Raw genomic sequence first — 20,955 nt, 5'->3', positions numbered from 1 at the left:
GGAAGAATCGTGAGCCTGTGAAAACGGTGCTGTTCGTCTTCGCCGCGGCCAGTACGGTGACCGATGTTACGTGACTCAACAGGTTCCCATTGTCGAGAGCAATGCGGTTGTCGGTTGCTAGCTGCTCTCGGATCCTCTCCGCTAGCGATCATCGTTACCGCTTGATTAATCGGACATCGTTTCGCGCTAACTTGCACTCTTGTCTGTCGTGACAAGTTTAGAGTGCTGATGCTGGTAACTTGTTGGTCTTTAGCCTCGAAGAACGTTCAAACAAAGATTCAACTTAGTTGATTTAAGATTCATTTAATTCAATAAAATTTTATTAATGCCTGATCGACACCATTGATTTAGTATACTAGCAGGAGGTCTTGAACGTTTTCCTTCCCTGCTCAAGTTTTTCGAGTTCCTTGTAGATTCGGTTGGGAAACATTTTCTCCTATTATAAAAGCAATTACTCGAATCCTCTTATAAGATGAACGCAACGATCCCTCTGTAATTACACGAGTCATATTCGCAAAGAAGAAGAATTGTTAGTTGGTCGATCTTGTGCATTTGGGGAAACGGATCCGCGGAAACGAGGCTGGCAAAAGACAAAGCAACCACAAACAGAACAGAAAAGCGGATAAAGAGAGAGAGAGAGAACGGTGAGAGAAGTTAAAGGGTCTGATCGTGAAGGGAAAAAGCAGCAGAAGAAGGAGAAGAACGCAACGAAGAATAAGCAGAAAGAATCAGCGATGGAGGAGACGGTTGGTGAGGTAGGACGAGGAGAATAAGAAGAAGAAAAATAAGAAGCAGAAGGAGGAGAGGCTGAGGTTGCGGTGGTTCTCTCTGTCAAGGTGGGGGAGTAAGTTGTTGGAAGAAGGGTTTGAGGCGAGTCACCGAGCCTAACCGTGCACCACTCGAACTCGAACTCAAACAACTTTAAGCCGTGTGTACTCGCGCAAACAAAACAGCGCACTAATTGCTTACGTCACTCGGCGAGTCAATGGACTCCTTGACTGAGCACTCTGACTCATACAACGAGTCTGCTGGTTAGAAAGAGAGAGGTAGAGAAAGGTGGTGCACCGTCGAGCCACCTCGGGTTTCAATTAAATCACGTCCACGCACTGTTTACCTCGTATAAACGCACCACAAACTTCCTTTATACGTAGAACGCCGCGACGACCAGCGTCGTCGTTAATGACGATGACAAGACCAAGACGAAGACGAAAGGTAAGACGCTGCGGAAAAATGAAAAGTTACAGGGTCCCGCGGGTAGTCGTTATCTACCCTTGAATCGTCGCTTTTTCCTTTCTGTCCCGTTCATCAATACCAGCACGGTTTAAATATAATTAGAGCCGGTTAAGACGATAATACGATCGCTTCGATCCTATCGCGGATCCTCTTGTTTTCCTCTTCTTCTCGAGATCCAATCGTATCCGACGAAAATTGACCCGTTTAGCGACTTCGACACAATCTACTTGTCCTCGCTACACGTCACGATCGAATTGAAAATTACAGACAGCCTGTTCTGCTTCTGAAGCCGATGATAATGAAGCTGACGAGGTCCGGATACGTGTACCGACTCTATTTAATGGTCCCTGTCATCGATCTTATTTTCTTGCGATACCGGTAATCACAGTCTACTCGTGGCACGACAGATATTAATACCAGCGACTGTTATAACAACAAGGTGTGGCGTGTCACGCAGTGGACAGTGTAACGTTTTTTGCAAAAACCCGATAACTTGGTTGCTGAAGTGATACATTCAGCCATTAATGATGCGAGATAGAAAAATCGAATTGCATAAAAAAAGAAGAATAAATTGTCCGCCATCAGAGTTGAATCTATCTCCCGTACGAAAGCTAGCAATCTTCCTTGATGCTAGAGGTCATCGCCGATCGATTCGAATATTCCTCGAAGATGTTCTCGCTAGCTGGATCATCTGAAAATGACCGGGTGTTAAATGGAACAGCTAGAAATAGAGGGTACATCTGTCTAAGAAGCTGTGGCTCGGGCTACGAGGCCAAGTGTCGAGGGGTGTATTCGAGCATGCAGCACATATCCCCCGCGGTATGCAAGCCTAGGAAGGGGCTATACAAGCTATCTTAGATCGAACGGAGTCCAATTACCGACGTTATTAATTAATCCCCTACCCTGGCTAGCCGGTCCATCGTCTCTCGCTTCCATTCTGAACCCCATCGTCGTCCGTCTGTCCGCCAGAGATACCTGCTACGGATATCCCTTCCAGTCGACTCTTGATACTCCATTACTCTGTGCTCGGCCTTCGAAAGCTCGAAGGTCCTTTAAACACGTGCTTCGTAACCCGTGATCCTTCTACCATTATCTCATCGATGAATTTTTTCCGATTTACTGTTACGAAGACGTGCCCGGGCGTGATTACCCATTGGTACCCATTGGTAATATCTGGACAAGGTACTGGTACCAATTGGCAAAGTGATTCAATGGCCCAGATACTTGATTCAATTGGATTAGGATTAGATTGAATATTTCTATTATTCTGCTTTAATCAATACCTATGCTTTGGTATTTTGATTCTCAACATTTTCAGAGTACTATTCTACGGTATTTGTTAATCTAACAATTGTTCTCGATTACCATAAGGGTCCATGAAAGACGATCCTAATTCGTGAATAAAAAGCGAAACAGGACTGTGCATCTAATTCAAGTGTAACGATCCTGGTTGAAAGAGGCTGGAGGATGCCAGGTCGGTATACTGAAGCCAGGGTCACGGCGATATACACGCCCCTTCTCGGGCCAGATATACCCAATTCCTGGTCGATGTAATTGAAACGTAACCCCATTGTTAAGGCGTAATTGACTGACACCGTGCAGCCTCTCGGCTTGCCTTAGCTCTGCTGACTCGATCGGATCGAGCTCAGGGCAAAAACACCAATCAGGATGCCGCTAGCAAAAAACCAGCCTGGTAAAGCGACTAGGCTCCTCTCTAACTTCCCTCAACGTTTCTCTCTCATTCCTTCGCCATCGCTCCTTGCTCGAGCCTCTGTTTATTCCTTCGACACTTGGCCACTGTTATTCCGTCCAGAGATGAAGAGTTGGCTAGTGGAAAGAATGCGGATCTGATTAATTTCTCATCTCCTGTGGATGAGAATGTGGATGGCCACCCTGGCCGAGATGAAACCGTTCTACTTCCTTCTTTCGTACTCCAGAGACCCTGGATCCTTCGATCGAACCGCGGAAACGACGAAACTCGATTTGTCAACCGATCCCTGGTTGCGACCTATCGTTCTCGAGCAACTTTGAAAAAACTCCTCGTTATCGGGATCTCTCGTCATAAGAGGAGAAAAATAAGTCGCTTCACCGTTAGAGGGACAGGGTGGACAGGTTCGAGCGCGAAACGTTGGCCGATGTTAAGCGACGATAAGCGACGACGATCGCAAGAAAGTGTCGTCTTTACCGCGGCGCGGCGGGACGAAGCTTTTGGTCGACGATTATTACCACCGTGTAGCCGGCTCGATCGAGATCGTGGCAAAAAGTTAATCAAGATCTCCAGCCTTAACATCCAGCCTGCCAGAGATTCACGATGTTAACAATTCCCTAGTGTTTGTGGCCAACTGGACTCTGCTTCGAATTCTTTGCGTGCGCCAGGGTCGAAGCTGTTTTTCAACACTTCCACCGAACGTCCTCGGGTCTTTTTCGATCCACAGTATATTAGAAGACACGGTTATTCTGAATTTCTCAGCAGAAAATAATTTCGAATGACAAAAAATTAATAGGCCGGTAGGAATTTTTCAATTTCATCGTTGATTGTTGCTCCGGGGGTTCAGGCAAACGCCTGGTAGAATTTCAAAACGACTTTCTTATTATGCCCGAGTGTTGAATTCATCTCTGAAGTGGTAATCACACGTTACAATATATCTTGTATCTCAACCAATCATCACTTTATGACCTGTTGTAACCTCGATTGACCTTGACTTCAACTCGTTGAACCTCTAGCAACCCATCTTCATCGTACACGGAGTATGGGAAATAAGAATTTCAATAGAAAGGTGATGAAATTATCATTTATTAGGTACATGCATAGAAGATTTAAAACACCTGTCTATCACTGACTACAATTAAATCTTACCGTCTAGAGTCATTAACATAAACGACGTTATCAATCTTAGGTATTTTATTCGATCTTTATAAGGGTCAGGGTTACAATCCTTGTTTTTGAATTTCGAATCTGGAGCATAAAACAATTGAGCCGCGTATGCTGTAACGATTCGTGGCACTGCGTGTACACAGTAATCGTGCCGTTAAGCGACACGCGTTAGATCAATTTCATACGGTTCTCGGTTTTTGTTCGATCGTTTCACGGGAAGATTCAGGGTCTTTCGATCGAAAGCGTGAACGATCGGGAACGTCTCTTAATTGTAACTTGTCGGTGGCATGCACAAAAGCCGAATCTCGGTGGGGCTCGCGTAACAATACCGTGTAACGAGTCCGATCGAGAAAAAAAACGAGGCAACCGAAAGGGAAAAGATCGTGGACCGGCTTTTTCCGTGAAGTTCGATCAATCGAAAAAAATGGCGTAGCATGACGTGCCCGTTGCGTGGGCCCGCAGAGATAAGGCTCTCTCGAGGCTTGTAGGTGCAACCCATAAGATCCTGAAGTCGTCGAACCGGCAACGCCGGGGAGACCCTGTGGTCCCGCGGTCTCTCCTCAGGTAAGGAGAAAAAGGGAGAAAAAAGGGCGAGGGGGAGAGGAGCCCCCTAGAATGTCCTTTGTCGCGGTCTCCTCCTCTTCCTCTGCCCTCGTCCACCCTCTCCGCCCTCTCCACGACGACCAGTCGAGTCCTAAGGCCCTGTTCGAGCCCTTCACGTGCGTGGAATGTGTGCTTCTCTGCTCAGAACAGACCCTATTGCCCAGCCATTTTTGTATTTTTCGCTCTTAGCACGCGTCCGACCAAACGCACACTGTCATTTCGTCTTTTTTCTTACACTCGGGATGAGAATGGAAAATCGGTTTCACTCTGCGTCATTGATTTCTGATGACAAAGGGCGGTTGGATGTAGGTTTTGATGGATCGTAGGAAGCGATTGGGTTGCTTCGAGTTGATTTATCGTTTTGAATAGAGACTAGGTGGCGACGAATTGCTGAAGAATGTGTTATATCTTGTTTCACGGTGATGTAGACCCGGGGGATTTTTGAAATCGTACTTAACATAGGAATTGTTATTAGGAAATATTAAATATACTTCAAGGAATATGGTACTTGCAAACGGATTTCCTCGAAATGCCGGTTCATTCTTCAGGAAAAATTCGCGTACGTTCCTCCGGAGATTCGTTCGTTTTAGTGGTCGTAGTAGGAAATGCACGAATGTTGATCGCGTGTCCGGTGCATCGTAAGCCCCGTGAAGAAGGATTATCGAGAAGAAAAGGAAACGGCTAGGACGGGGCAAGGGGCAGGATTTAGCCGGCATATACGAAAAGCATCGTCCGAACTGTCGAATCGAATATCTGGGTAATGGCTTTCTGGGTCTCCCGCTGCCAGGAACACGGTTCCATCTACGGTGAGCTTAAATTAAGGGTGGACCCCTCATTTTCTTAAAATATTAAATCATCGTGCTGGTGTCGCAGCGGGGCTGCCACGGGGCCGAAGATCCGGAGAATGAGGCCCCAGCCGAGGAGGAATTAAAATTCATTGGTCTCAGAAACCCATGTCACCGGTCGAGTGCCATCGTAAATACCTGAGTCTCTTCTCGGTTGAGCGAGGTCACCGTAAAAATTATGCTTCCACGGTTTGCCAAGGCCAAGGGCCGATGATCTTTCCCGTCATCTCGCAAATCGTACTTGAATTCCGCGTTTACCATCGTTCTTCTGATAGAGAAGGCGAATCAAATATACTTAGTTATATCCATTTTCATAACATCCCTTTATTTTTAATACATCCTGACATTACATATTACTTAACAGTTCGCAGAATCTTAGAATATTTCCATACGAGCAATCTGTTCCGCCTCCTCTGAACCGATGCTCATTAACGCCGTACAATAAATCGAGATTAAGCGTATAATTGTAGGCTGGTTGGGCGCGAAACGGCGTTGCGTGGAACGGCACGAAGCGTGCAGGTGCGAAGTACGATTTCCTGTTGATCTTGTATCAAAGGACTGTAGAGGCTGTTCTTGTTGTTGGCGTCGAAGAAGTTTGCTCGACTGCATCGTCAACGGTGCTGGCCTCCTTTAAATCGTACGGTAGATTCGTTAGAAGTGTTCGGGACGCATTAGTCGCCCCTTTAGCCGTGTCTCGAGCGGCCACGCAGACCGATACCATCTTCGAAACAGAGCTGAACAAGGAGGAAGAAGGAGGAGCGCGCGACTCGACTGGTTAGCATTCGCCGCGCGCAAGATTTTCATCTGTTTTCTTGGAAATTCTGGCGAATAATCGCGGCAGGCGGAGGCGAGTCGTTGAAAAGCCTTTAGGAGGATGGAACGATCCAACGCGTATCGCGTTGAAACGAACACCGGCCAACTCTTTGGATCTCCTTAGTCGGTGAAGCTGTCGGCCAGGGTATCGCGAAACACGCTCCTGGTCGAGCTTGAAAGTGGAGCATTGAATCGCGAAATACGCTTCAATATATGAGATGTACCAATACTTTTCCAATCCATTGTATAGTAGTTTATTTTCAGTTGAGTAATCTCGAGAAGTGCAACGAGAAATCCACTTGTCAGATCGTGGAGCCCGATTCGACGGATTAACCGTGAAACAAGTAGGAAAGAAGAAAGAAAAAAAAAAGAAAGAAGAAGCATGATAATGCAGCGTAAGAGGTGGTAACGGGCAGGAAACTCGTGTCCTCGAGAAAATAATCTCGGGGAGATTAGGCGAGTCGTTTAGTGGAACAGCGTGGTCCATTCAGATGCAAATGTCTGTCAACAGGTACCCGGGGCTCTGTGTTCCATGCTTACGCGAGATACGCTCTTTTGAGAGCCCTGGGTCATCCACTCTCCTTCTCTTTCACGTGTTGGAAATTTTAAAAACGATTAACCCCTCCGACACTGAGAGGCCTTTACCTCCGGGGTGAATACTGATTCCGTCCAGTTGAAAACGCGACGACGCTGTTTAATATTATTCGCTCGTGCACGCCAAGGGGATAGTGTGTTTCATAGAAATCGTCCCTTCACCTTGCTGACCTACTCCTACCTTCCTCTGATCCTACGGGACGAATCGTCGCACTCTTTGACTACGACATTCGACGAAACTGAAACACGCCTAACTGGAACCTCCAGTTTCCTCTCAACTGCGATTTGCCGGCAATCTAATCCGAATTTAATCCACCGTCGATCCGCATCACGCGGCACGTGTCTCGAATTCTGTCTGCAGCCAATTCGAGCCAAGTTTCTAGAGCTCGACTCATTTTCCAGACAGGATACAAGTTATATTCGATCCTGCTTCATGCTTTCGCTACACTGTTGACTGTTAATTAACGACAGATACGAAACAACGTACATTGTTATGTTTCATACGTTCCCATGAATCTTTGAATAGCAGGATATACTTACTAGGTTAACTGATTTTGTTAACTACTCGATAGCCCCATGAACATATAACTGGTTACGACCCAGTTTCTATTTATCTACGTCAAAAATTGATGAGTTTACGGCCCTCCGTAGCTTATCGCGGTGAGGAGAGCGAGAAGGTCACTTTGATCCCGCAAGCAAATCCGGAACACGACCCTCGAGGTACTCGGCTGTCCAAAAGAAGCTAGATAAACCTAATTTAATTAATAGGGTCCACGTAGACGGGCATTATGCGCGCACATCGGGATTAATGACCGGATAAGATTGTTAATTTCACGTCGGTCGTTCATCATGTCAATGCAAAGATAGGACATTGTCTCAGTGTCCGTGTGTCATGGCACGTTACAACTTCGAGTGGGTCAGTGTTCGGAGGCGTGTGCATATGTAAACAGGCTCCACGGACATAAGCGTTGGTTATGACATTTCTTTTCTGCTAGACAGCTCATTGCTTTACTCGTACCGTACGATTACCTACAGAATGATAAATTATTCGTATTCTTTTATGAAAATTTTAGAATTATTTCAAGTTAGAATCTAAAACAGATACAGAGATTTTAACGTTTAAAGAAAGCACGATACGATTAAAATCCCATAAAATCATCGATATTTTTGTTCTGGTTTACGAAAATTAAGTTTCACGCATGCTATTATCAGCTGAATGAAACTAAAACTCGGTTGACACACCGTTCAGAGTAATTTATTGAACAATTTCATCCGTGATATCGTTATATCTTTCGCGCAACACGTGTCGTTGCCCACGGTGTCATTAACAGCTTTTTAATTGCGACGAACGTGCGGCTGACCATGGACGAAAGTTTTGCACGCGGAAAATCGCTTTTTAAAGAATTTAACAGATACCATTTTTCGTGAATGATTTCTATGGTATTTATTCTGAGGACGATTACCAAAAAATCACGATTCATCAGCACTGAAAGCAACTGTGACCAAAGCTTTTTGAACTACGCGACGTAGTAAAAGCGTATCGGCGTAGAAAGGATCATCCGAACAACAATAAGATAATGGGAAATTCTTTAACGTCCTGTCTTATTATGTTTCACATCTCGGCTGGTCTGCGTTCCTCGAACGGCTCCAGTTAATGGAAAAGAGTGAATCAGACGAGCAGAGAGAGTTCTAGAGAGAGATGGCGACGAAGGGATGGAGGCAGGGAACAATTAAAACACATTTATACGTCGGCCAATTCGTGATCACCATTCTTGTCGGCTCTGGGCCCTGAATAGGTCCCTGGATGACGTATTAACTCATATTTGTCTCCTGACAATACCCGGCTAAACTCTCTGCCCAGGTGTCCGACGTTTTACACTCTTCCATCTCTCTGGAGGACGTACGGACGACGAGCGTGCATGCTCGGAATTATAATGGGATAGAGTGTAACAGGACGAGAGACCAAGGGCTACGGAACAAGCCCGGGGAGTCCCAGAGGTAACAGGATTTCGTGAAAGGAAAAATTTCGTTCGACCGCGTCCAGAGGAATCTCTCTTGGCGTCGTAAATAGCTCGTTTACGCGATTATAATATAATAATCGACCAAAAAATTAACGAATTTTAATTTGAAAAAGAGGAAAACACAGAGATGAGACACGATCGACAAGGGGCGAAGAAGCAAACGTCGCCGGCCCTGTCGGTATAGTTCCACATTTCACGTTCACGACGGGTGGCCCGTTTCTCGAGTATCGCTGTCTTCCACCGACTGATATTAGAGGCACGACAGTTCCGTTGTGTGTTTTTGTGATTGATCACGTGATCACGTCATTCGATATAATAAGATTCGCTTTAATCTACTGAGAGATGGAGCGACGCCAATTTGCTTGCAGATTACTGCATATCAAGATAAAAACTGTTTAACATCATCCCTGATACTTCCTCGCCTATCGTTTCTTGGATGCAACAATATAACGTTGCCTCCCAAGAAGTTACGACCCCTGTAACAAAAATTTCTAAGTCCTTCTGACAAAACAGGAGTTGAGAATCTTAAGTTCAGTGCGTCGCCGACCTTCCGGACGGATTCTTGGTATCTTTAGGGAAGTGCAATTCGAGGAGTTGAGAAAGGAAAAAATTTCCAAGTCCCCACTTTATCGTTCGACGAAAATTCCAAGCCTGCAAGTCACGCAGTATGTCTGAATCAAATATATCGAGATAGACGTGGTATCGCGTGATTAAGATTTATTAAAATCGCAAACAGTCCGTCGAGTGTTCATCAAACGAGAAACCGTGGATAAAAGGAAGAAAAAGGATTACAGCGTAGAAGGAAATTCATAGAGCGAACCGTATTTTTTCCAATGTCCAGGTAGCTGTCCAACGCTTAATTAGCCGCGTATCCTCGCGGCGGAAGCGTTACATCGTGAAATGTTTCGAAGCCGGCGCTGATTACGTCGGACCGCGTTTACACGGCGAGAAAACTTCGGAATTATTCTCGATTATTCAAATTCGCAACCCTTGCCGGGCCTGTCCCGATTCAAATTTATGCAAAAATCCGACAACGCGAACTACCACCATCCTTCTTATTAATATGGATCAATTTGACGTACTGTCCCCCCTATTTCTCCACCCATTACTCGCCTTTCCCAACGAGACACTTTGCTCTTTTATTCTTCTCGTTCGCCAGCCGAAATTGGACCACCTGACCAACGAGATCCTTGTACCGGATCGTTCCGATAGCGTTTCGCTCGCGGCGACACGGAAAACGTTCACGAAATCGCGAATAACCAGGCTGCCCATCGTGGCTGTCTGTTGGGAAAATTCTCTGGATCGAGAAACGGAAGGGAAAAACGAAAGGAGAAAGTTGCTTTGGTTGTAGTTCGACGAAGTTATCCTTTTTTCCTTCGTGTTAATTCTTTGCGTTGGAATTTAATTAGCGGCCGGCTGGAGCGTGCTTATTCAACTCCGCTATTTAAATCTCTCCATCTCCGGCGTATCGCGCGGAAAGACGTTTAAATTTGATTTCCTCGGGAACCATTTAAACTATGGCGTAATGAAAGCGGGTATACCTTGTTGGACTTCGTTCCCGTGTAACCATTCTATTTACACGGATCATTATTTTATACTGTTATTCCAAGGTGTGTTCGATTTTTAATGAGGAGATTCTGTTCAACTCGATTCAACCAAGTTCCTTAAACGTATAAATGTATAAATGTTTGATTAAACATGGATAGCACTTCGCTATTAGCCCTTAATTGTGCCATCGTCTGTGGAGCTCTTTAAATATCCTTAAAAGGATCCGGGCAAAGGCTCCGTATCGAGATCGAAGGAAATTTAAATTCGATCGCGATGCGGCTTGTTACGTACGCGTTATTCTGCAATTTCACTTTTCGGAAGTTCACTTCCGAACTTGTTGGTTCCCGAGGAAACTTCTACCTCGATCATGACAGAGAACTTTATCCAGGACTCGCGTGCTCTTTGTTTTTCTGAATCTCTCGATGAAAATCTGTTACTACTTTTTCATCGTGTCTCTCGGTTTTATGTTTCAGAAATGTTGACGGAGAAGATTTGGAACTGAGCTTCGTTCTTCGCTCGTGAAAGCTGAGTCGTTGGAAAGTCGATGGTGAGTCACGTTTTTCATTTCAAACCATAGAGTATCGTACCTTACTTAGCGTGTAAAGATCGGCGAACTGGAAGAATCAGAATTTTCATTCGAATTTGAAACACCCTGTACTCGCCGTTCGTAAGCACAGGGTCAAGAACGTCCTCTGAAAGAGCAAGGTTCATCGAGTCCTGCCGGGCTACTTAAAATTCTCCGTTAAATCGATCTTGACAAAAAGAAGGCGAAGAACGGGCAGAAAAAGAAAGAATGGAGACATTCTGAATACATTCGTCCGGCATTCGAGGAAAGTCGTGGACGCGAACGACCGCTAAAGGAACAATCGTTCGTCTTGGAGACGTTCGTCGAACGGAATCGGGAAACAGCGCGGTCGGGAAAGAAAATATTTGGCGACCGCGTCACGCGTCCTTAGAGATTGCACGCGACGACGAGTCAAGGCGGCGGAATATCGCGGAATCGTCGAATTTCGTATTCCCTGATGGTAGGCTAGTCAGCTTCTGACAATACCGTCCAAGTGTCGTCGACGTATGTACGTAGCATGTACATCTAACTGTGCCCCACCGAATGTCCGCCTGACCCTGTTCTAGCAATGTCTTTGAACGCAGCAAACACGTATTTTGTTTATACGAAAACTTCATAATGCAGAGAGTCGAATTGGATATTGTTTTTCTCGGTCGCAGTTCGGCGATCAGGAGAGAGAAGGATAGACGTAAAAAAAAAGAAAAAAAAAACGAGCGTTGCTTGGATGAATTCGCATGAAAAATTCGCGTGGGAGACAATGCGAGTTGATTTGGAAAGGCGTATCGATGGGCCACCGGTTGGGTCAGCGGAACGCGATGTATCTGCGAATGAACAAGAGAAAAGGAGCAAGAGAGAGAGAGGGATAAAAAGAGCGAACGGTCGCGAGGCATTTTGTTTCCGATCGTTGCACGAATGAGCCGGCAAATTGGAGCCGAATTTAGCCGGCTTTTGCGAGCCGTTTAAACCTTTCGCTATGCCGCGGCGCGCTCGTAGAGTTTGCTGCACGCAAATGAAGAATTGTCAGCCAAATACGGTTCGAGAGTGGTAAGGGGCGGTGGTAGAGGGATGAATGGGGCGTAATGCCGGGTCTACCCTGATTGTTGCCCTCTTCTCCCTTCCTCGACCTCTCGAATCCATCGGAATTTCCACTACGAATTTCCGTCGCTGCCTGCGACGTCACTTCCGTCCCAGGGACAAGCGGAATCGTCTGGTTACGAGTCGACGCGCTGTTTCAACCACGATTTTCAACGCGAACTCGCCTCTTCTAATCTTGAGACGATGCCTCGTCCTCGCCTTGCGACAACATCGAAACAGTTAGCTCAGAACCGTAGACCTCTATGTTAGCATACTATGATAATCTGATGAAAAACAAGAAATGAACTTGATCGATGTGGAAATTCAGTTTCTTTCGGATTAACGAAGCGTCTTGTCGATTTGGCTGACCGGTCATGCTATTTATTCGATTACTCGATAGAGCATAGGGAATCGGTAGGCAGAGGCCAATGAAATTCCCATACAATATCACCCCATGTCTTTCACAGTCCGGTGAACTTTGACAATCGGTCGCGCTCGCTGTTGAAAAGGGAACGCGGTCAATTTGAGGCAAACGATCGCTGACAGACCGAGCTCTGACCGCGGTGAATTCCGTCTAAAAACCTCGAAAACGTCGAATAATGCTCTTAAAGGCCGTGACTACCTTTCTTCGTCGAGGAGGTTGCGTGGCCAGGTGTGCCCGTTCTCTGGGAAAAGCACGAACGTACGGTTCCGTGAAAATCGTACGCGACGTGAGATCGTCTATGCATGAAAGCTTGCCTTCGTTTCTTTCTTAATAGATTCTCTCTTAAAATAAATTAATATTTAACCCTTGGACGTAATTAATCCTGTGTGCAAATGGGAAAGATTTCATAAACAAGAAAGCCCGATGGCAGGGGCCATTTTCGATCAGAAACAGTGTTCAACTGTTGCCACGTGCAAACGAATCGAAATTAGCCGTCGTCGTTGGGGAGCGTTAACGATCGTAAAACGCGAAAGTAGCGTGAAACACGAAAGTACCAGTTGGTTCGTCGATGGTCGAGGCTCGAAGGGTGGCGCGATAGAACGCGTACTGCCGTTTCGCGAGCGAGGATGACGTCGGAACAGGACGGAAACAACGCCGCGACACCGTGTACGTAATACAATATCGCGAATGGTTACGCGTGTCATTATCCTGTGGCCGTTATCGTACCGCGAGCATTGCTACGACACACTTCACGCGAGAACAGAAAGAACGATTTCGCGCCGCGATGCTCGCTCGTTTCCGTCGATACGCGTCGTCGCGTTGATACGCGTTATCGCAGGAACGGATCAGAAACCGGGGTTGAGCCGTTAAGGGCCATCGAAATTGGGGTAATGCCGGGAGTGTTGGCTGTCTGATACGCTTGAAAAATGATTTTCAGAGGCGAACTGAACGGATGGTTGACGAGGATGATTTTTGGTTACCGTGATTGAAGTGCGCGTGATTGATTTCTCGCTTGGTGATTGCGCGCTTGTGCTTGAAATTTCGTGAAAGTATGAACATACGTTGGAGCTGACGAAAAGTTTGCAAAATCGTTCGGAAATAACGTTTTGTTTCAAATTCTGCAAACTTTTAACCATCTTCATTACTTTGATTTTAAATAATTGCTTCAACTTCCTTTTTCTTTCAACTATGTTTTACACACTACAATCACGAGGGTGTTTCGCGCTTTACACCGCCTCTCGTCTTTATTATCGTTACGGTTATCATCATCGTAATACGGTTTTAACGTCGGAACTCGACGCGTGTGTTGCGTTACTTTTCTATAGCAGTTCTGGTTGTTATGAGAATTGCGGTGCTAACCTGGGACACGATTGCGCGTTGAGATCGCGAGATATTTTTAATATGGCCAATGCTGTTGCAATTCTTCAGTACCACTTGTAAAATGATAACTTTGTTCGTTGGCTATTTTCGTTCTTGTCTCTTTCGTTTTCATCTGCGTTCGTAATAAAGGAACACGAAATTGACTTGACGTTAATTCAACTTTTCAAGAATATAAATCTGAGAATTAAGGATTTTTGATCTTTCGACAATACACCTCGTTACACTTATTTTATGTACGTGAAAAATTCAGCTTCGATCTTGGTAGTATTCGCTTGAAAGTCCAATCAGGGAGCAGTTGATCGTGCGAACGTGACCGAAAGCTGCACGAGAGATCGGCAAAGGAAGGGAAAAGGGTGTACTTCGACATCGTCGTTTCTACTTCGCAAAACAGATTTAACAGGTGAGCTCGGGAACGACAGAGGGGTCTCGTAAAGAAAGCGTTTAATTAACCCTTTGATCTCGAAAACAGCCGCTCACTTAGCTAACAGGCAACATTGATACGGAACTTCGTTAAGCACTTTAACCTTCACCAGGTTCATTTTCGAATTAATCCGCCCTGTCGATTCAACGTTGGTTCTCAGCCTTCGAAAAACCCGTTCGTGACCCGTGTCTTCAACGTTCTGGGATTTTCGTTGAACCGAGCTCCGTTCTGGATTTGAAATTTCCCCGGAGGATCCTTTGTTCCTCGAGCTTACAGGTGAACCATTGTAAATGTACACGGTGTTTCATTAGCTTTCGTCGATTGATCCAATTTCGCGGTTCAGAATAAATTATAATCTTCTTTTTCCATACAAAAAACTTCCCTGGTCATTGTCGACCTTTGTCAGAGTTAATGCGTTAATTCCACTTATTTTTCAATTCTTCTCTACGTTTGAAAATTGAAAATTATTCATATTCATTGATCGGCATGAAGAAATACAGGGTAGAAAGGGTGGGTAACGTGAGGGATGAAGAGGGGTGACGAACAGACCAGCCGGTCACGGGCCGTAAATAATAAAACTGCAAAGGTAAATATAATTACCTAACTGTGTGTGTAACATGTTTGTAAGCGGGTGTGCTACAGCGGAACACAACAATCGTAAGGTTCTCTCTTGAAAACGAGCCGCTTTTGAAAGGGCGGCCCCTATCCAATGGCGCGCGCCAGTTTGAATTAAGATTTCAGCGGTCCCCGTCCCGTTAAGATTGCGCCACTGGCCAATTTAATCTCCACCGGTCCACGAACCAACTCCTTTTCACTGCTTCTCCTCCATTTTGTTTTCATCCGAAGATCACAATGCCCCGCGTAAACATCGAATTGAATGGGTCGCCGATTAATTAACTCGCTCCCTTTTCTAACGCTACTAGTCTTGCATGGATCCCGGAACGTTATTAGAAGGAATTATCCATGGGAAGTAGAATATTCTGAAATAGCCAAACGAGCTTTCGTTTTTTTTTTTTTTTTTTTTTTTCATCGATGTCTCATGCTTCCCGTTTCGCAAACCATCCAAGAAAAATTCTCGTTTTCCCTTTCATAAAAATGGTCTACCAGCAAATGTTGATCGGATAAATGTTCCCAACGATCGTGGTCGCGATGTATCCTTAACTCGGTACCCTTCTCCGCGACTCGGTAGAGGATTGGAATGGTACAATGGGCCTGAGCATACGTAGCCTGGGCGAGTATTATGTGTATCTGGCTCCTCCAGAAAGAACGTACGAAAGAGCAAGTAAATTCAGGAACGAACGTTCGAATGCGCAGCTCGTACGCGAGCACTCGCGGTGACTCGAGTGCGCTTCGAGTATTCGCGTAAGGCACGTAGATAAAATACGCCCGATGCACGTACGCGGGCGGGGGTGCCCTCCCTTCCTCTTCTCTCCCCAGGGTAATTGGCCCTCTTGATCGCGTTCGTAGGACCGCTTTTCAATATTCCCGTTGGCATTCCCTTACTCGTATGGCCCTGCGTCCGCCTCTTTCTTACTTCTGCATATAACCTCTTTCTCCTTATTTCCTCTTCAACGTTCGTTCTTTTCACCTTGCTCTTCGATTCTGTCGCTTGATTTTAAAATTTTGCGTCACTTGAACAATTATCCTTCTGTGATAAATTAGCGGCATCTATTAGTGTTAGTTTGCAAATTTCTTTCTGCCCGCTTGGAAGATGTGCCTAGGCACGTTCAAGTTTCGAAGAGGGATTTTTAAAAAAGGACAGGAGACCCCACGCTAAGTCGGCGGGTTGTACAGCGGACAGGTCAGTTTGGAATTCGAACAGGCTGCTACCGTAGGAGCTGCTACGGGGCGGGGCGAACGTCAGGCAAATGGAAAGCATCCCTAATTTGAAACTGAGAAGAGAAAGAAGAGCTAACAAGTGGCGAAACCCTGGCTCGACGCTCTTACCGTGTCGATTTTTCAAACAGAGAACCTCGTTCGACTCGAACCGAATTGTACATTTCATTAACTCCATGACAGTTGCAACAAACACTCGAAGTAGTTGTTACATGAATTATTCAGATATTCTATTCCGGTCCCTTTTCGACGGTTGAGAAATATTCAACGTGTCATTGAGAGCGCCGTACACACCAGGGCTATGATCGTTGTAAATTTTCAACGGAAACCTCTGATTTTTAGTGGCAATGACTTTACAGGGATATGACACCCGCCCACGCGACCTTACCATCTAAGGTGCGTGTATTTTGGCGATTTTTACGAGGCGAGTTTACGAGGCTTCGCGGCTTTCTAACGATCTTCGGAAGTTTGCGGGAAAGAGGACGGTGAACGACTCGTAGCGGGTTGAATGCGATTCAGACGAACATCGAGATAGAAATTTTTTATTTTAATTTGTTTTACAGTCTTGAAAATCAAACTTAGGCGGTACGAATTGCGGTTGAATCGGCATCGTTCGAAAACTTTCACAGCCACGGCAGACAATCCGGTCTGGGCTTGGAATTTTATCCTTATTGGATTACGAAGAAACAATCCTAAGTCCTTCTAACGAGTGGCCCGGATCTTGGGATATCGTTGGTACTCGCGATAGATATCCTAATGCTTGCTGACAAGCGTGCCGGTCCTTAGTCGGTCGGCACCTTTTCGAGCTATCCGTTGCAATTATCCGAAACCACGTTGGGCTTGGTCGTCGTCATTGTTCTTTTTTTTTCTTCTTCCTTTTTTCTCTTGTTCCACCTTGTCCTGGCCCCACGATCCCTTCCAGGCATTCGCCTATTGTCCCTAGGTTACGCCGACGGATCCTTCGGGTTTCGCTGTTTTCCTCGCTGGCCGATGCAAGTCTAGATAAAAGTTTTGACAAGATTACGGCGGTCGAACGCTCGCCGGAGACCTGGTAATGAGAATCTTAGCGGGTCCGTTGTATCGCTAAACGTTCTGTTTGCTGGTCCTGCGTGTTTACCTTGTCGATTAGATACGAGACATTAGCAAATTCTGGTGAATGCGTTGATAATGAATCGGTAGGATCGCTGAAAGGATCTACCGTCAGCTTTGACCGTCGAAACTACACGCTCTTCAAGTATTTCTATTGATTTAGGAGTCCCTTTGATGTTGAACCGTTCGGTTCGACTTAAGAACACATTTAATTCGATTGTTTCGGAAGATCTAGCATGTAGGACGATTGGAATGATAACGAACGTTCTTTGAATTTTGGTGAGTCAACTTTGAACTGTCCTGAAATTAACCCTTTAACTGCGGGTGTGGTTTATAAACCACATACTAAAATAGTAGCCAGAGGCGGGTGTGGTATATAAACATGTTAATTTTTGCTAATATCAAATAGCGGTTGTGGCTTATATACAATAAAAAAAGTCTTTTAAAATAGAATATCACTTCAGTAGTATAATTTAAAATTAGAGCGATCGGCTGTGCTAAAAATACCCGCAGTTAAAGGATTAAAGGAGATCAGTTCTCTTTGTGATAACGGGATGATATTTGCTGAGCATTAAGTGTGCAAATTCGCTTATCTTTTCTACTGTATTATGGATCATTCTTTAAGGTCGTATTACCTTAAATTAACGATTTGTTTTTTATTGAATTATTCAATAAAGTTAATCTCGACACCTAGTGATTGAACGAAGGAATAGAAAAGATTTGCAAGCATAACCGGTAATGATTCACTTATCCCCCCTGTCAACTGCAAACATTATTCCACTCATTGATCATGTTTCTACCATAGAGAAGAATGTAAGAAACCTTGGCACGTCAGAAATCACGATTAACGAGTAATTGTTACCTTCGCAACGCAATTCTCGGCCCACGGTTACACCGTTGTAAGCGTGAACGAAAAATGTCTACCTTTGAATTTACTGGACGAGCAGGGAATAATAGAGACGTTCGTCAAACGATCGTTGGTTGCGCCTACGGACGAAACGCGACAATGGGTACGCTTCGATCCGTCGCGACGCGGTGCGGAGCGGAGCGGAGAGGAGTGTTCCTACGCGGCTATGCAAATCGAAGCGCACAGGCGAATAAGTTGGCAGTGTATCGATACGTTAGCCAGAATCGCGCGACGGTCGATAGATAGAGGTAGCCAGGCGGTACTTTAAAAGTTAAGGATCAATCAGCCGTGGCTATTGTTCCAGGCCATTGTGCAACGACGCCGAGTTTGTTGTTTATGGGCCGAAACGCGAAGAGAAAACGGTAATAATAATAGACACGCATGGAACACCGGTTGGGAAAACAACAATGAAAGCTTGTACCTAGGTGATCGCAATAGAGTCCTCCTACGAGTCGTGTTACGAGCTGGCGGGGGTAAAAAAGTCCAAGCGTAAAATATCCTTCCCGCGCGAAATTAGAATTTCAACGAACGACGCACAGGGAAAATACGACGAGCAGCCCACGTTTTGTCCGATGTTCCGCCCTGTTGTAAAACATATTCGAAATTTTTCATGTGCCCGCTACCGATACTCTCCCTCCATTGATAAATGTTTCATTCGTTCTTTGTTTATCAACGGTGCCGGCCGCTTTTTCAGATACGCTTTTCCACCTGTTTTCGCGGAATATCGTTGTTGTTCGAGCAATGCGTAGAGAATGCTTCGATGGTCTTGAATTTTATTTCTGCTTTTTTTTTATCACTGTTCGATTTGTTTTGGAATACATAAACTACGGTCGCAAGCTAACTCTAGAATAGTATCGCAGTGTCATGTGTCGCATCTTGGATAAATCGTACATCCAACAATTTTTTGAACATTTAAATCCTCGTTTAAAATTAAAAAGAATCCTGAACAATGATTCGTCCCAACTGTACAATTCATCCGATATGAAAAAGAAAGAGAATGCTTGGATGAAACGTGCGACTCGTTACACAGAGAGAGAGTGTCGGCCACCTTATTAAGCAACGCGATTATTCCATCAGCCGATCCTCTAATTATTTCGAGCAGTGTAATTGGAACGGCGGATCCAGCGTTACAAAATCGGCTCACTGTCGACCTCAAAAGTAAGCCCGTCGATGTTTTAATCATTTCAGACGCGAGCGATACACAATTCCGTTCGCGTTGCTATTCACCGTGTTAATTATTAAAAGTGCATTATGATGGTATCCCGTCGCGCTCCGCCTTCGTTCCCGGTTCCCCTGAAATAAGTAGAGCGGTATCGCAATTAATGAAGTAATTAATCATGGTATAATTGAACGAATTAAACGACGCTCGTTCTACGAGACTCGCGTATACCATGTGTCGTTCGACCACGATTTTCACCGGGTTCTTCTTTGTTTACTCGCAAACAAAATAAGCGAACGAAAAGTGATTGGGAGAAGTTCGATTGGTTGTCGATCCACGACGAATTACGCGTTTCGATAATCACATCGTATTTATTCGAATGCTCGTAGAAAGTTTTACCTGTAACGACGAAAATTACTGAAACTTGTTAACGTTTGATCGAATAGGACGAATGGAATGGAATATATAGAATTTCAATGAAACTTTTATTACACGTCGCGAATAATCGTTCGGTATCAAAAGGCGAATCAATTAACGTGGAGGAAACACAAGGTGTAGTCTTAAAAAGCGGCCGGACAGCAATTAAAATTGGAACTTAATGAGTGCCAGGCTCGCAGCCAGAGTTAACTCGTCTTTCATCGACGCAAAAGAGAACGAGATGTTTTCAAGACGGAGTCCGTTGGTGGTCGCGTTAATCGTGTAGCTTTCCTTCGTCGTTATTTCGTTATTATTTCTTCAAGTAAGTAGGAACGAGCGTATCAGCATTGCAGCGTTCGCGGCTTGTAAAGCTCGTTCTGAAAAACCAGCACGAAGGAAGAAGAAAAGGAAGAAGAAAACGAGGAAGAAAAAGATGAAGAAGCTGGAGAAGAGAGCGAGAGGGAGGAGACAGAGGGAAGTCTCGCCAGTAAACGGAGTAATCATTTTATCCCGCTTTAAGGGAAGCACTTCAAACTGTCGTATAATTTTTCCGGAGCACGCGCCGCGCTATTTATGCGCGTAACTCGCGTTTTTCCGGGGCTACGAGTGTAGTAGCCGAGGTTTTAGCGTACTCGCTCAAGTTAAGCCGTTCTGTGGATGAATATAAATAGAAGCGTGCTTCTAGCCACGCGACTACCGGCTTTTCCAGCCGTACCTACGCCAGAATCGACTGCTAATTTCGATTCCGTACGCGAATCGACGACAGGTTCTCGTGGACACCCGCCCTTTGAATTCGCGAATGCATCCACGCGCGACCGGATATCGCAGAATTTCATCGTTTAAAGTTGCCTCCGAAAATGTCGTAGTTCAGTTTTCGAAATTCAGCTGCTTGTCTGTTTGCTTAATGAACGACCCACGTAGCTTCGATGGAAAGGAACTGGCATTTAGCTGGCAGGTGCTCGCGTCGCATCGAAGAAGATCCAGAGGGTTGAAAGAGGAGGACTCGGAAGAAACGGCACGAAGAGGCGGAACGAAACGTTGCGTCTGAACAGGGACGATAATTACAACGGACACGATATGGAATCCGTGGTCTGGAGTGGCACTTAAAAAACGCGATACGTATCAAAGACATCTGCAACGAAGTACGTTGC

General features: G+C 45.3%; 1 protein-coding gene across 1 annotated transcript in view; it reads left to right on the top strand.

The window, feature by feature from the left end:
- LOC117605627 (uncharacterized) overlaps positions 1-20,955 on the top strand; it is a 178,462-nt gene that overhangs the window by 51,249 nt on the left and 106,258 nt on the right. Inside the window, exon 4 of the mRNA XM_034327158.2 lies at positions 11,006-11,079. The gene's annotated coding sequence lies outside the window, so the exon portion shown is untranslated. The remainder of the gene's footprint in view (positions 1-11,005; positions 11,080-20,955) is intronic.

This window comes from Osmia lignaria, chromosome 14 (assembly GCF_051020975.1).
Source record: "Osmia lignaria lignaria isolate PbOS001 chromosome 14, iyOsmLign1, whole genome shotgun sequence".
NCBI lineage: Eukaryota > Metazoa > Arthropoda > Insecta > Hymenoptera > Megachilidae > Osmia > Osmia lignaria.
The sequence above is the reverse complement of the archived record's forward strand: the minus strand, read 5'-3'. Positions and strand labels throughout refer to the sequence as shown.